Genomic DNA, 13,416 nt, shown 5'->3' with positions numbered 1-13,416 from the left:
TTTTTGAGGGCTGTCTCCTTTGGCAAGGGTCGCTCTCCATGGGGACACACTACTAAAGGTATTTTCTGGCTTCCTTGGGCCTATTTTATTAGTAGGCCCATCTGCCCCTATGGCAGAATCCACTTAGGCACCAATTTCTAAATGTTTGATGGTGGGGTGTTTGTCAACTGAAGAAGTCTTTGCATTTGTGATAAAAAATGATTTCCTCCTTTTTGTTCTAGTTCAAAGCTTTTGCTTTATTTGCTGTGGCTCCTTGCGGTTTTGGTGGTGGTTGACCTGCAGTTTGCACAGTTGCATGTTTTAGGTAAGTAAAAACAATTTTCTCCAAAGGAGTATTGTTGCCATGCATGAATGACATGTTTGTAGGGGGTGTACTAAATGCAGGATTGTGTGTGAAATTGTCCTTAGGTTTGTGCACAATGATATTTGTTTTGTCTTATTTCTAATTTGCCTTTCTTTATTTATTTTTAGTGGGATATCATTGGTGATTGCTGTGTAGTAGCTGGTGAATCAAGCTTTTTCAGGCAAGTGAGCAGTATAGTTTTTGAGTTTATAACTCTTACTAACAAAGCTACACTTTGTTACTTGTCTTACACAGTGCTGGTTGTTGGTGGTGAATTTGTCCAGTTAATTTTAGCAGGAGAGATCATGGCTAGCCGCAGGATGACCGCTCAGCAGGTGGTTGGTATGCTTTTTGAGTCACAGTCTGATCATGACTATGAGACGGACTCTGCATCTGAGGCAGAGGAGGAAGTCAGATATTCTGGCAGTGATGTTTCTCTTGGAGGGGAATCTTCTGATGATGAAGCCACACTCAGTGCAGATGAAGGGCCTGTTTTAGAGGAGGACATTGATGTGCCAATAGTGCAGCAACCTGGGGCTGAAAGGTTTCCCGTTATAAGACCTGATGTCTGGGTTGCCCCAAACATGGAGCAGCCAGAGTTGCCTGCCTTTACTGGTCTCCCGGGGTGTAACGCCAATACAGAGAACTTTATGCCTATCAATTTCTTTGAGTTATTCATGGATGATGTGTTTTTGGAAGAGATTGTTGAGCAGACTAATTTGTATGCGGAGCAGCATTTGAGGGACAACGCTGCTAGACTTAGGCCACACTCTAGAGCTGCCCAGTGGATTCCCACAAATTTGGAGGAGTTAAAAAAGTTTTTGGGTTTGACTTTTTTGATGGGGTTGATAAGGAAGCCGTCACTGGCTTCTTATTGGTCTACTAGTCCCTTGATGGCAACAGCTATATTTCCAGCGACCATGAGTCGTAATCGGTATTTGCTTCTTCTTAGGATGCTGCATTTTGTTGACAATGCATTAGCCTTGCCACGAGATCCCCCAGATTCTGACCGTCTTTTTAAGATTAGGCCTGTCCTTGATCATTTTGTAGATCGGTTTTCGGAGGTCTATGTTCCAGGCAAAGAGTTAAGTGTGGACGAGTCTTTGGTCCTCTTCAAGGGTCGTTTGGTTTTTAGGCAGTACATTCCTAGCAAAAGGGCACGATATGGAATTAAATTGTATATGCTGTCTGAAAGTAGGACAGGATATGTGTATAGTTTCCGTGTGTACACTGGTAGGGATTCCAATATTGACCCCCCTGGTTGTCCTCCCACTTTTGGAGTTACTGAGAAAATTGTGTGGGATCTTGGTAGACGACTGTTCAACAAAGGTCACCATTTGTATGTAGATAACTTCTACACTGGTGTGCAATTGTTCAAGGAATTGTTTAGAGTGGACACAGTTGCTTGTGGCACAATCCGTTCTAACCGGAAAGGCTATCCAAGGGAGCTTGTCTGTAAAAAACTTGAGAGAGGACAGTGCTGTGCCTTGCGGAACGAGGAGCTGCTAGCTTTGAAATTTTCAGACAAGAGGGATGTCTACATGCTAAGTACCATCCATGATGAGAGTACTTCCCCTGTGACTGTTTGGGGCCAGGTTGCTGAAGTGCGCAAACCTGTGTGCATTTTAGATTATAATAAGCACATGGGAGGTGTAGATAGAGTTGACCAGAGGTTGGAACCTTATACTGCTATTCGTAAGTCTTACGTTTGGTATAAGAAGTTAGCACTTCACCTCTTCCACTTAGCAACCTTCAATGCTTTTATTGTGTTTAGGGATAGGTCTCCAGAGTCAAAGATGACATTTGTGAAATTTCAGGAGTCAGTGATAGAGAGCCTTATTGTGGTGGAACAGGCCAGAGTTCCTAGAGGAGCAGTGGTGGAGGATGTGGCTAGATTGAAAGATCGCCACTTTGCTGAGCACATTCCTCCCACACCCAAAAAAGACTTTCCAGCTATGAAATGTAGAGTGTGTTTTCGAAGAGGTATCCAGAGGGAGACTCGAATGTACTGCCCAGATTGTCCTTCAAAGCCTGGGCTGCGTGTGGGTGGTTGTTTTAAGAATTACCACACCCAGAAGAATTTCTGGGAACAACCATGAGTGTAAACTCATGTCTGTTTTGTATTTTCATGTGTTTAATTTCATGGTTAGCATTTCTGTCATGTTCTTAGTTAGAGCTTTTGTGTTTGTAGTTTTGTAATTCTTTCTACTTAGTTAGGGGTTCCTCTGTTAAAAAAAAAAAAAATGATGCCATTGTGGGTGGAGTGGGGCTTGGCTGAGAGTGTACATATTGACTTGCTGTTGGCTACTGCAACACACTGCCAGCCAAACACCAGTCCACACACTCCCATCAGCTGGTGTGATTGTTGTATCAGGCATGTGGGCATATGTAAGTGATGGGCCCTTGAGTGGCGCTGTCTGTCGATGTGAGTGTTGTAATGTGCTGGGCCCGTGGCTGGCGGTGTGAATGGCCTTGTGTGTGTCATGTATGAAAGTTGTGTGAATGGACTGTAAAGCGGTTGGTGCCTTGTCGCGGCTTTACAGCTCACGAGCTGTGAGTCATTGGTTCAGTTTTTTGCCTTTCAGTTACTAACAGTGCATTTCATTTTTGTGAAAGCTCTTGTTAGTAAAATTTGATCCACTGAATCATCACTCACCCTCGTGCCAAATCCAACCAGTATGTGTGGTAAAAATGACAAAACCTGCTCCGCTGTAATCAGGCGTCGCAGCACACCTGTGACACGCTAGGTGCCTCAGGTGGGACCCCGATGATGAAGCATGCCACCAACTTGGTTGGTGGGTGAGGGGTCTTTTTCACATAACCTAACTGTGTTTCTTTTCAAAATTTTTGTGTTTGGCACATCACGGACGTATGTGGGCACATCAAAACGATATATTACAAAACTACCTGTGTTTGGGGGGGAGAGGGCACCTATGTTTTTGGTCCTGTGTGGGCCTTCATCTAGGGAAACCTACAAAACCCAGACATTTTATAAAACTAGACACCCCAAGGAGTCCAGGGAGGTGTGGCTTGCGTGGATCCCCCAACATTTTCTTACCAAGACTCCTCTGTAAACCTCAAAATGTGCTTAAAAAAGCTTATTTTCCTTACTTTTCTTCGTAGGATCACCACTCCAGCACAAAATTCCTACTCCCCAGTGTTCCCCTCAGCCTCCCAAGTAAAATGACACCTCACTTATGTGGGTCCCCAAAGCAGAGTCAGTCTAAAGATGTATAAAAGAATATGTCCTTATAAACTTGCTGTGCTATCCCCTCTATCTCTACAAGTTTTGGGCCTTATTCTGTTGCAGGCACCTGGCCCACCCACACAAGTGAGGTATCATTTTTATCGGGAGACTTGGGGGAACGCTGGGTGGAAGGAAATTTGTGGCTCCACTCAGATTCCAGAACTTTCTGTCACCGAAATGTGTGGAAAATGTGTTTTTTTAGACAGAATTTGAGGTTTGCAAAGGATTCTGGGTAACAGAACCTGGTCCGAGCCACACAAGTCACCCCATCTTGGATTCCCCTAGGTCTCTAGTTTTCAGAAATGCACAGGTTTGGTAGGTTTCCCTAGGTGCCGGCTGAGCTAGAGGCCAAATTCTACAGGTAGGCACTGTTTTCAATGAAAAAATGTGATGTGTCCACGTTGCGTTTTGGGGCATATCCTGTCACGGGCGCTAGGCCTACCCACACAAGTGAGGTATCATTTTTATCGGGAGACGTGGGGGAACGCTGGGTGGTAGGAAATTCGTGGCTCCTCTCAGATTCCAGAACTTTCTGCCACAGAAATATAAGGAACATGTGTTTTTTAGCCAAATTTTGAGGTTTGCAAAGGATTCTGGGTAACAGAACCTGGTCCGAGCCACACAAGTCACCCCATCTTGGATTCCCCTAGGTCTCTAGTTTTCAGAAATGCACAGGTTTGGTAGGTTTCCCTAGGTGGCGGCTGAGCTACAAGCCAAAATCTACAGGTAGGCACTTTGCAAAAAACACCTCTGTTTTCCTTCACAAATTTGGATGTGTCCACGTTGCGGTTTGGGGCGTTTTCTGTCGCGGGCGCTAGGCCTACCCACACAAGTGAGGTATCATTTTTATCGGGAGACGTGGGGGAACGCTGGGTGGAAGGAAATTCGTGACTCCTCTCAGATTCCAGAACTTTCTGCCACAGAAATGTGAGGAACATGTGTTTTTTTAGCCAAATGTTGAGGTTTGCAGAGGATTCTGGGTAACAGAACCTGGTCCGAGCCACACAAGTCACCCCATCTTGGATTCCCCTAGGTCTCTAGTTTTCAGAAATGCACAGGTTTGGTAGGTTTCCCTAGGTGGCGGCTGAGCTACAAGCCAAAATCTACAGGTAGGAACTTTGCAAAAAACACCTCTGTTTTCCTTCACAAATTTGGATGTGTCCAAGTTGCGGTTTGGGGCGTTTTCTGTCGCTGGCGCTAGGCCTACCCACACAAGTGCGGTATCATTTTTATCGGGAGACGTGGGGAAACGCTGGGTGGAAGGAAATTCGTGGCTCCTCTCAGATTCCAGAACTTTCTGCCACAGAAATGTAAGGAACATGTGTTTTTGTAGCCAAATTTTGAGGTTCGCAAAGGATTCTGGGTAACAGAACCTGGTCCGAGCCACACAAGTCACCCCATCTTGGATTCCCCTAGGTATCTAGTTTTCAGAAATGCACAGGTTTGGTAGGTTTTCCTAGGTGGCGGCTGAGCTACAAGCCAAAATCTACAGGTAGGCACTTTGCAAAAAACACCTCTGTTTTCCTTCACAAATTTGGATGTGTCCACGTTGCGGTTTGGGGCGTTTTCTGTCGCTGGCGCTAGGCCTACCCAACGAAGTGAGGTATCATTTTTATGGGGAGACGTGGGGGAACGCTGGGTGGAAGGAAATTCGTAGCTCCTCTCAGATTCCAGAACTTTCTGCCACAGAAATGTGAGGAACATGTGTTTTTTTAGCCAAATTTTGAGGTTTGCAAAGGATTCTGGGTAACAGAACCTGGTCCGAGCCACACAAGTCACCCCATCTTGGATTCCCCTAGGTATCTAGTTTTCAGAAATGCACAGGTTTGGTAGGTTTCCCTAGGTGGCGGCTGAGCTACAAGCCAAAATCTACAGATAGGCACTTTGCAAAAAACACCTCTGTTTTCCTTCACAAATTTGGATGTGTCCACGTTGCGGTTTGGGGCGTTTCCTGTCGCGGGCGCTAGGCCTACCCACACAAGTGAGGTATCATTTTTATCGGGAGACATGGGGGAACGCTGGGTGGTAGGAAATTCGTGGCTCCTCTCAGATTCCAGAACTTTCTGCCACAGAAATGTAAGGAACATGTGTTTTTTTAGCCAAATTTTGAGGTTTGCAAAGGATTCTGGGTAACAGAACCTGGTCGAAGCCACACAAGTCACCCCATCTTGGATTCCCCTAGGTCTCTAGTTTTCAGAAATGCACAGGTTTGGTAGATTTCCCTCGGTGGCGGGTGAGCTACAAGCCAAAATCTACAGGTAGGCACTTTGCAAAAAACACCTCTGTTTTCCTTCACAAATTTGGATGTGTCCACGTTGCGGTTTGGGGCGTTTTCTGTCGCTGGCGCTAGGCCTACCCACACAAGTGAGGTATAATTTTTATCGGGAGACGTGGGGGAACGCTGGGTGGAAGGAAATTCGTGGCTCCTCTCAGATTCCAGAACTTTCTGCCACAGAAATGTAAGGAACATGTGTTTTTTTAGCCAAATTTTGAGGTTTGCAAAGGATTCTGGGTAACAGAACCTGGTCCGAGCCACACAAGTCAACCCATCTTGGATTCCCCTAGGTATCTAGTTTTCAGAAATGCACAGCTTTGGTAGGTTTCCCTAGGTGGCGGCTGAGCTACAAGCCAAAATCTACAGGTAGGCACTTTGCAAAAAACACCTCTGTTTTCCTTCACAAATTTGGATGTGTCCACGTTGCGGTTTGGGGCGTTTCCTGTCGCGGGCGCTAGGCCTACCCACACAAGTGAGGTATCATTTTTATCGGGAGACGTGGGGGAACGCTGGGTGGTAGGAAATTCGTGGCTCCTCTCAGATTCCAGAACTTTCTGCCACAGAAATGTGAGGAACTTGTGTTTTTTTAGCCACATTTTGAGGTTTGCAAAGGATTCTGGGTAACAGAACCTGGTCCGAGCCACACAAGTCACCCCATCTTGGATTCCCCTAGGTCTCTAGTTTTCAGAAATGCACAGGTTTGGTAGGTTTCCCTAGGTGGCGGCTGAGCTACAGGCCAAAATCTACAGGTAGGCACTTTGCAAAAAACACCTCTGTTTTCCTTCACCAATTTGGCTGTGTCCACGTTGCGCTTTGGGGCATTTCCTGTCACGGGCACTAGGCCTACCCACACAAGTGAGGTATCATTTTTATCGGGAGACGTGGGGGAACGCTGGGTGGAAGGAAATTCGTGGCTCCTCTCAGATTCCAGAACTTTCTGCCACAGAAATGTGAGGAACATGTGTTTTTTAGCCAAATTTTGAGGTTTGCAAAGGATTCTGGGTAACAGAACCTGGTCCAAGCCACACAAGTCACCCCATCTTGGATTCCCCTAGGTCTCTAGTTTTCAGAAATGCACAGGTTTGGTAGGTTTCCCTAGGTGGCGGCTGAGCTACAGGCCAAAATCTACAGGTAGGCACTTTGCAAAAAACACCTCTGTTTTCCTTCACCAATTTGGCTGTGTCCACGTTGCGCTTTGGGGCATTTCCTGTCACGGGCGCTAGGCCTACCCACACAAGTGAGGTATCATTTTTATCGGGAGACGTGGGGAACGCTGGGTGGAAGGAAATTCGTGGCTCCTCTGAGATTCCAGAACTTTCTGCCACAGAAATGTAAGGAACATGTGTTTTTTAGCCAAATTTTGAGGTTTGCAAAGGATTCTGGGTAACAGAACCTGGTCCGAGCCACACAAGTCACCCCATCTTGGATTCCCCTAGGTCTCTAGTTTTCAGAAATGCACAGGTTTGGTAGGTTTCCCTAGGTGGCGGCTGAGCTACAGGCCAAAATCTACAGGTAGGCACTTTGCAAAAAACACCTCTGTTTTCCTTCACCAATTTGGCTGTGTCCACGTTGCGCTTTGGGGCATTTCCTGTCACGGGCGCTAGGCCTACCCACACAAGTGAGGTATCATTTTTATCGGGAGACGTGGGGGAACGCTTGGTGGAAGGAAATTCGTGGCTCCTCTCAGATTCCAGAACTTTCTGCCACAGAAATGTGAGGAACATGTGTTTTTTTAGCCAAATTTTGAGGTTTGCAAAGGATTCTGGGTAACAGAACCTGGTCCGAGCCACACAAGTCACCCCATCTTGGATTCCCCTAGGTCTCTAGTTTTCAGAAATGCACAGGTTTGGTAGGTTTCCCTAGGTGGCGGCTGAGCTACAGGCCAAAATCTACAGGTAGGCACTTTGCAAAAAACACCTCTGTTTTCCTTCACCAATTTGGCTGTGTCCACGTTGAGCTTTGGGGCATTTCCTGTCACGGGCGCTAGGCCTACCCACACAAGTGAGGTATCATTTTTATCGGGAGACGTGGGGGAACGCTGGGTGGAAGGAAATTCATGGCTCCTCTCAGATTCCAGAACTTTCTGCCACAGAAATGTGAGGAACATGTGTTTTTTTAGCCAAATTTTGAGGTTTGCAAAGGATTCTGGGTAACAGAACCTGGTCCGAGCCACACAAGTCACCCCATCTTGGATTCCCCTAGGTCTCTAGTTTTCAGAAATGCACAGGTTTGGTAGGTTTCCCTAGGTGGCGGCTGAGCTACAGGCCAAAATCTACAGGTAGGCACTTTGCAAAAAACACCTCTGTTTTCCTTCACCAATTTGGCTGTGTCCACGTTGCGCTTTGGGGCATTTCCTGTCACGGGCGCTAGGCCTACCCACACAAGTGAGGTATCATTTTTATCGGGAGACGTGGGGGAACGCTGGGTGGAAGGAAATTCGTGGCTCCTCTCAGATTCCAGAACTTTCTGCCACAGAAATGTGAGGAACATGTGTTTTTTTAGCCAAATTTTGAGGTTTGCAAAGGATTCTGGGTAACAGAACCTGGTCCGAGCCACACAAGTCACCCCATCTTGGATTCCCATAGGTCTCTAGTTTTCAGAAATGCACAGGTTTGGTAGGTTTCCCTAGGTGGCGGCTGAGCTACAGGCCAAAATCTACAGGTAGGCACTTTGCAAAAAACACCTTTGTTTTCCTTCACCAATTTGGCTGTGTCCACGTTGCGCTTTGGGGCATTTCCTGTCACGGGCACTAGGCCTACCCACACAAGTGAGGTATCATTTTTATCGGGAGACGTGGGGGAACGCTGGGTGGAAGGAAATTTGTGGCTCCTCTCAGATTCCAGACCTTTCTGCCACAGAAATGTGAGGAACATGTGTTTTTTTAGCCAAATTTTGCGGTTTGCAAAGGATTCTGGGTAACAGAACCTGGTCCGAGCCACACAAGTCACCCCATCTTGGATTCCCCTAGGTCTCTAGTTTTCAGAAATGCACAGGTTTGGTAGGTTTCCCTAGGTGGCGGCTGAGCTACAGGCCAAAATCTACAGGTAGGCACTTTGCAAAAAACACCTCTGTTTTCCTTCACCAATTTGGCTGTGTCCACGTTGAGCTTTGGGGCATTTCCTGTCACGGGCGCTAGGCCTACCCACACAAGTGAGGTATCATTTTTATCGGGAGACGTGGGGGAACGCTGGGTGGAAGGAAATTCATGGCTCCTCTCAGATTCCAGAACTTTCTGCCACAGAAATGTGAGGAACATGTGTTTTTTTAGCCAAATTTTGAGGTTTGCAAAGGATTCTGGGTAACAGAACCTGGTCCGAGCCACACAAGTCACCCCATCTTGGATTCCCCTAGGTCTCTAGTTTTCAGAAATGCACAGGTTTGGTAGGTTTCCCTAGGTGGCGGCTGAGCTACTAGCCAAAATCTACAGGTAGGCACTTTGCAAAAAACACCTCTGTTTTCCTTCACAAATTTGGATGTGTCCACGTTGCGCTTTGGGGCGTTTTCTGTCGCGGGCGCTAGGCCTACCCACACAAGTGAGGTATCATTTTTATGGGGAGACGTGGGGGAACGCTGGGTGGAAGGAAATTCGTGGCTCCTCTCAGATTCCAGAACTTTCTGCCACAGAAATGTGAGTAACATGTGTTTTTTTAGCCAAATTTTGAGGTTTGCAAAGGATTCTGGGTAACAGAACCTGGTCCGAGCCACACAAGTCACCCCACCTTGGATTACCCTAGGTCTCTAGTTTTCAGAAATGCACAGGTTTGGTAGGTTTCCCTAGGTGGCGGCTGAGCTAGAGGCCAAAATCTACAGGTAGGCACTTTGCTAAAAACAGCTCTGTTTTCTGTGATGTGTCCACGTTGTGTTTTGGGGCATATCCTGTCGCGGGCGCTAGGCCTACCCACACAAGTGAGGTATCATTTTTATCGGGAGACTTGGGGGAATATAGAATAGAAAAACAAGTGTAATTGCCCCTTGTCTTTCTCTACATTTTTTCCTTCCAAATGTAAGACAGTGTGTAAAAAAGACATCTATTTGAGAAATGCCCTGTAATTCACATGCTAGTATGGGCACCCCAGAATTCAGAGATGTGCAAATAACCACTGCTTCTCAACACCTTATCTTGTGCCCATTTTGGAAATACAAAGGTTTTCTTGATAGCTATTTTTTACTCTTTATATTTCAGCAAATGAATTGCTGTATACCCGGCATAGATAGAAAACCCACTGCAGGGTGCAGGTCATTTATTGGCTCTGGGTACCTAGAGTTCTTTATGAACCTATAGGCCCTATATATCCCCGCAACCAGAAGAGTCCAGCAGACGTAACGGTATATTGCTTTCGAAAATATGACATTGCTGGAAAAAGTTACAGAGTAAAACATAGAGTAAAATTGATGTTTTTTTCACCTCAATTTCAATATTTTTCTTTTTCAGTTGTTATTTTCTGTAGGAAACCCTTGTAGGATCTACACAAATTACCCCTTGCTGAATTCAGATTTTTGTCTACTTTTCATAAATGTTGCGGTTTCTGGGATCCAGCATTGGTTTCATGCCCATTTCTGTCACTGACTGGAAGGAGGCTGAAAGCACAAACAATCGTAAAAATGGGGTATGTCCCAGTAAAATGCCAAAATTGTGTTGAAAAATTGGGTTTTCTGATTCAAGTCTGCCTGTTCCTGAAAGCTGGGAAGCTGGTGATTTTATCACCGCAAACCCTTTGTTGATGCCCTTTTCAGGGAAAAAACCACAAGCCTTCTTCTGCAGCCCATTTTTCCCATTTTTTTGAAAAAAACTAAATTTTCACTGTTTTTTGGCTAATTTCTTGGCCTCCTTCTGGGGAACCCACAAAGTCTGGGTACCTCTATAATCCCTAGGATGTTGGAAAAAAAGGACGCAAATTTGGCGTGGGTAGCTTATGTGAACAAAAAGTTATGAGGGCCTAAGCGCGAACTGCTCCAAATAGCCAAAAAAAGGCTCGGCACAGGAGGGGGAAAAGGCCTGGCAGCGAAGGGGTTAAACCTGGGAGCAGTCCATTGTCTCCAATGGAACTACCAACATTCCAATGTTCTAATTACTAGTTTGCAGCCAAAACATATGTTAATTTACAGGCCAGCCAATTATGTATAGTTTTCCCTTATTGTCATATCTGCAAAAGCATGATTTTTGTTTTTCTAGAGAAACCGCTTGATTTGTTTTGTTTATGATTCTAAAACTGACCAGTTGTGAACACATAGTTTTAGTTGGCCTAAGATGGGAGCAGCAATGATGTATATATGGAATGTATCACACCACAAAAAAAGCTAAAATAATGTCTGTGCGGAGCCTGGAGAAGAGAAATCAATCACTCAAGAAGCTGCCGGCACCTCAAAATATCTTTTGTGATGCACTTCGTTGGGAGCTGCTATAGCTTCTCTTCAGCTCTGAGGAGTGCCAGACAACAAAACTGAAGTGCATCCTGTAAACCTTTCAAGTTGTCAGAGCAATACTAACATTTACATCTGAATAATAACTATGATAGTACATTTCTTTACCTACTCTTCAATTCATTTGAGGTCATTTTTTTCCCGTTGTTATAAAAAAATGAACGTTTTTATAACAATAGTTCAAAGAATTTCATTAATTCTGCTCCACATAAAGGACGCCGAAGAATGACATTGAACCTGAAATTTAAGAGTGTGGTGTGACATTAAAGAATGCACGTAGTCATTGGCAGGCTGATTTATTGGAAAGCACAACAACCAGTTTAAAGTATTCAATTCATATTTGCAGGAGAGGAAAAACATGTTTGAGAAATTAACACTTTTAAAATACATTTTGTAAATATCGCTATCCTTGCACAGCATACATAGTGTTATAAAGCTATCGAGCTTTCTTATAATAAATACGGCTAATAAGCAAAGAGAGAGAAACTTACAAATCCAAGGAATCATTTGCCCCTCCATACGTTTAGAAACAGTGTGCGTTTTTTTAGTTAAGTCTCCATGGGTTCACATGTTCTCATCAGGAAATAAAAGGTTAATTGAATTTAAATGTCAAGATGTTTCTCATAGGCGTTTGATGTCAAGTAATAATTTGTCAGGCTACATTTCCTGCCTGAACCACTTGTCCAGGAAGTAGAGGCAGAGAATGCTGCAGCATTGATGCAGTAAAATCTTAAGGGCAGATTTAAGAACCCCTAGCACCACCTTGCGCCACATCAGCGTCATTGTTTTTGCAGCTAATCTGTCCCATGAGGCCAAAATCGCCACAGCAAATTTACAAAGTGGTGCAATCCATGAATTGCGCCACATTGTAACCCCTCGACCACATTATGCCTGCACCAGGCATACTGTATGTAAAGTGGGTGTTTCCCCCTTAGTGAGGTGAAAAAATGGCACAAAGAAATCTAAGAGTTTTTTGGTGTAATTTCTTTTCTTCACTTTTAATGCCTACTCAAAGCAGGCGCTAAAAGTAGGCACACCATTATTTACAATGGACCTCAATGGGCTTTGCAGGGTTAGAATTAAAAAAAATTACGCCTATCCTGCAAAGGTCTGAAGTAGCGTCAAAAATGTTGATGCTAGTGCCCCGAATTACCACCATTGTGCGCTGTATCTTGTATACGGCACACACATGGTGGTGTTAAGGGGTGCTAAGGTGATCAAGAAAAGTGGTGCTGCTCGCCTCTTTTCTTAAATCAGGCCCTAAATCCTAGACTTGAGGCTCAAGGCCAGGATTTAGGAGGAGGTAGCATTAAAACCCAGAAATGAATGACAGCAATAAATTAGACAGTGGTGTAAAGGAAGATAAATGATTTGTGAAACATGCAGGTGTGGAGTCTGTTGCTTGGCAGCACCTGCTGAAATTCTAAGAGTTATTGTGGGGACCTTAGAATGCTGAAGTCAGTTGTACTGACTGGCTCACGGATGGATCTAAGCTCCGTGCAGGCTTGAGCTGAAGGAATAAACATTTGGAAAACATATCCTGTCTCATCTCATGGCTGTATCTTACAATTGGTGACAAGCTGTCCCTCAAGCCAACTATCCACCCAAGCCAGGCACCTCGAAACGTCTTTTAACCACTGCAGGTACCAGCGCCACATCCTACTGAAACTATGCATTGACATAATTTCCTTGTCAGATTGCTTTGCATAGTGTACTACTCAATTTTTTCATAAAGTTCCCTTATCCCTATCTTTTCAATGGAAGTTGGTTGCAGCTATTTACAGCATTGTTATCCTTTGATTTTGACTGCTGGACCATGCACAAGGTCATGTGATGTCTCTTCGTGAGAAGCTAGTGGTCAGCGTGTGTCAGTGCATGTTACTGGCCATAAGAGAAACCATTAGGGAGTCAGAGCCCGGCACACGCAATTGGCCAAAGTGAGTCAGTGTATTTAACTGGCCAGTAAGGAAGACCACCCAGGGAGACAATCCAGGGAGACAAATCCAGGTTGTGCGCTATTGCCGAAAAAACAGGGGAGCGATATTGGCTTGGGTAAATACTGGCACACTATATTGTCAAGTGGGGTCATGTGGCAGTCCTAGTGACGTGCGCATATGCTATTGGCAAGCT

Source organism: Pleurodeles waltl, chromosome 12 (assembly GCF_031143425.1).
Source record: "Pleurodeles waltl isolate 20211129_DDA chromosome 12, aPleWal1.hap1.20221129, whole genome shotgun sequence".
NCBI classification, from domain to species: Eukaryota; Metazoa; Chordata; class Amphibia; order Caudata; family Salamandridae; genus Pleurodeles; species Pleurodeles waltl.
Note: the sequence above shows the minus strand (reverse complement) of the source record.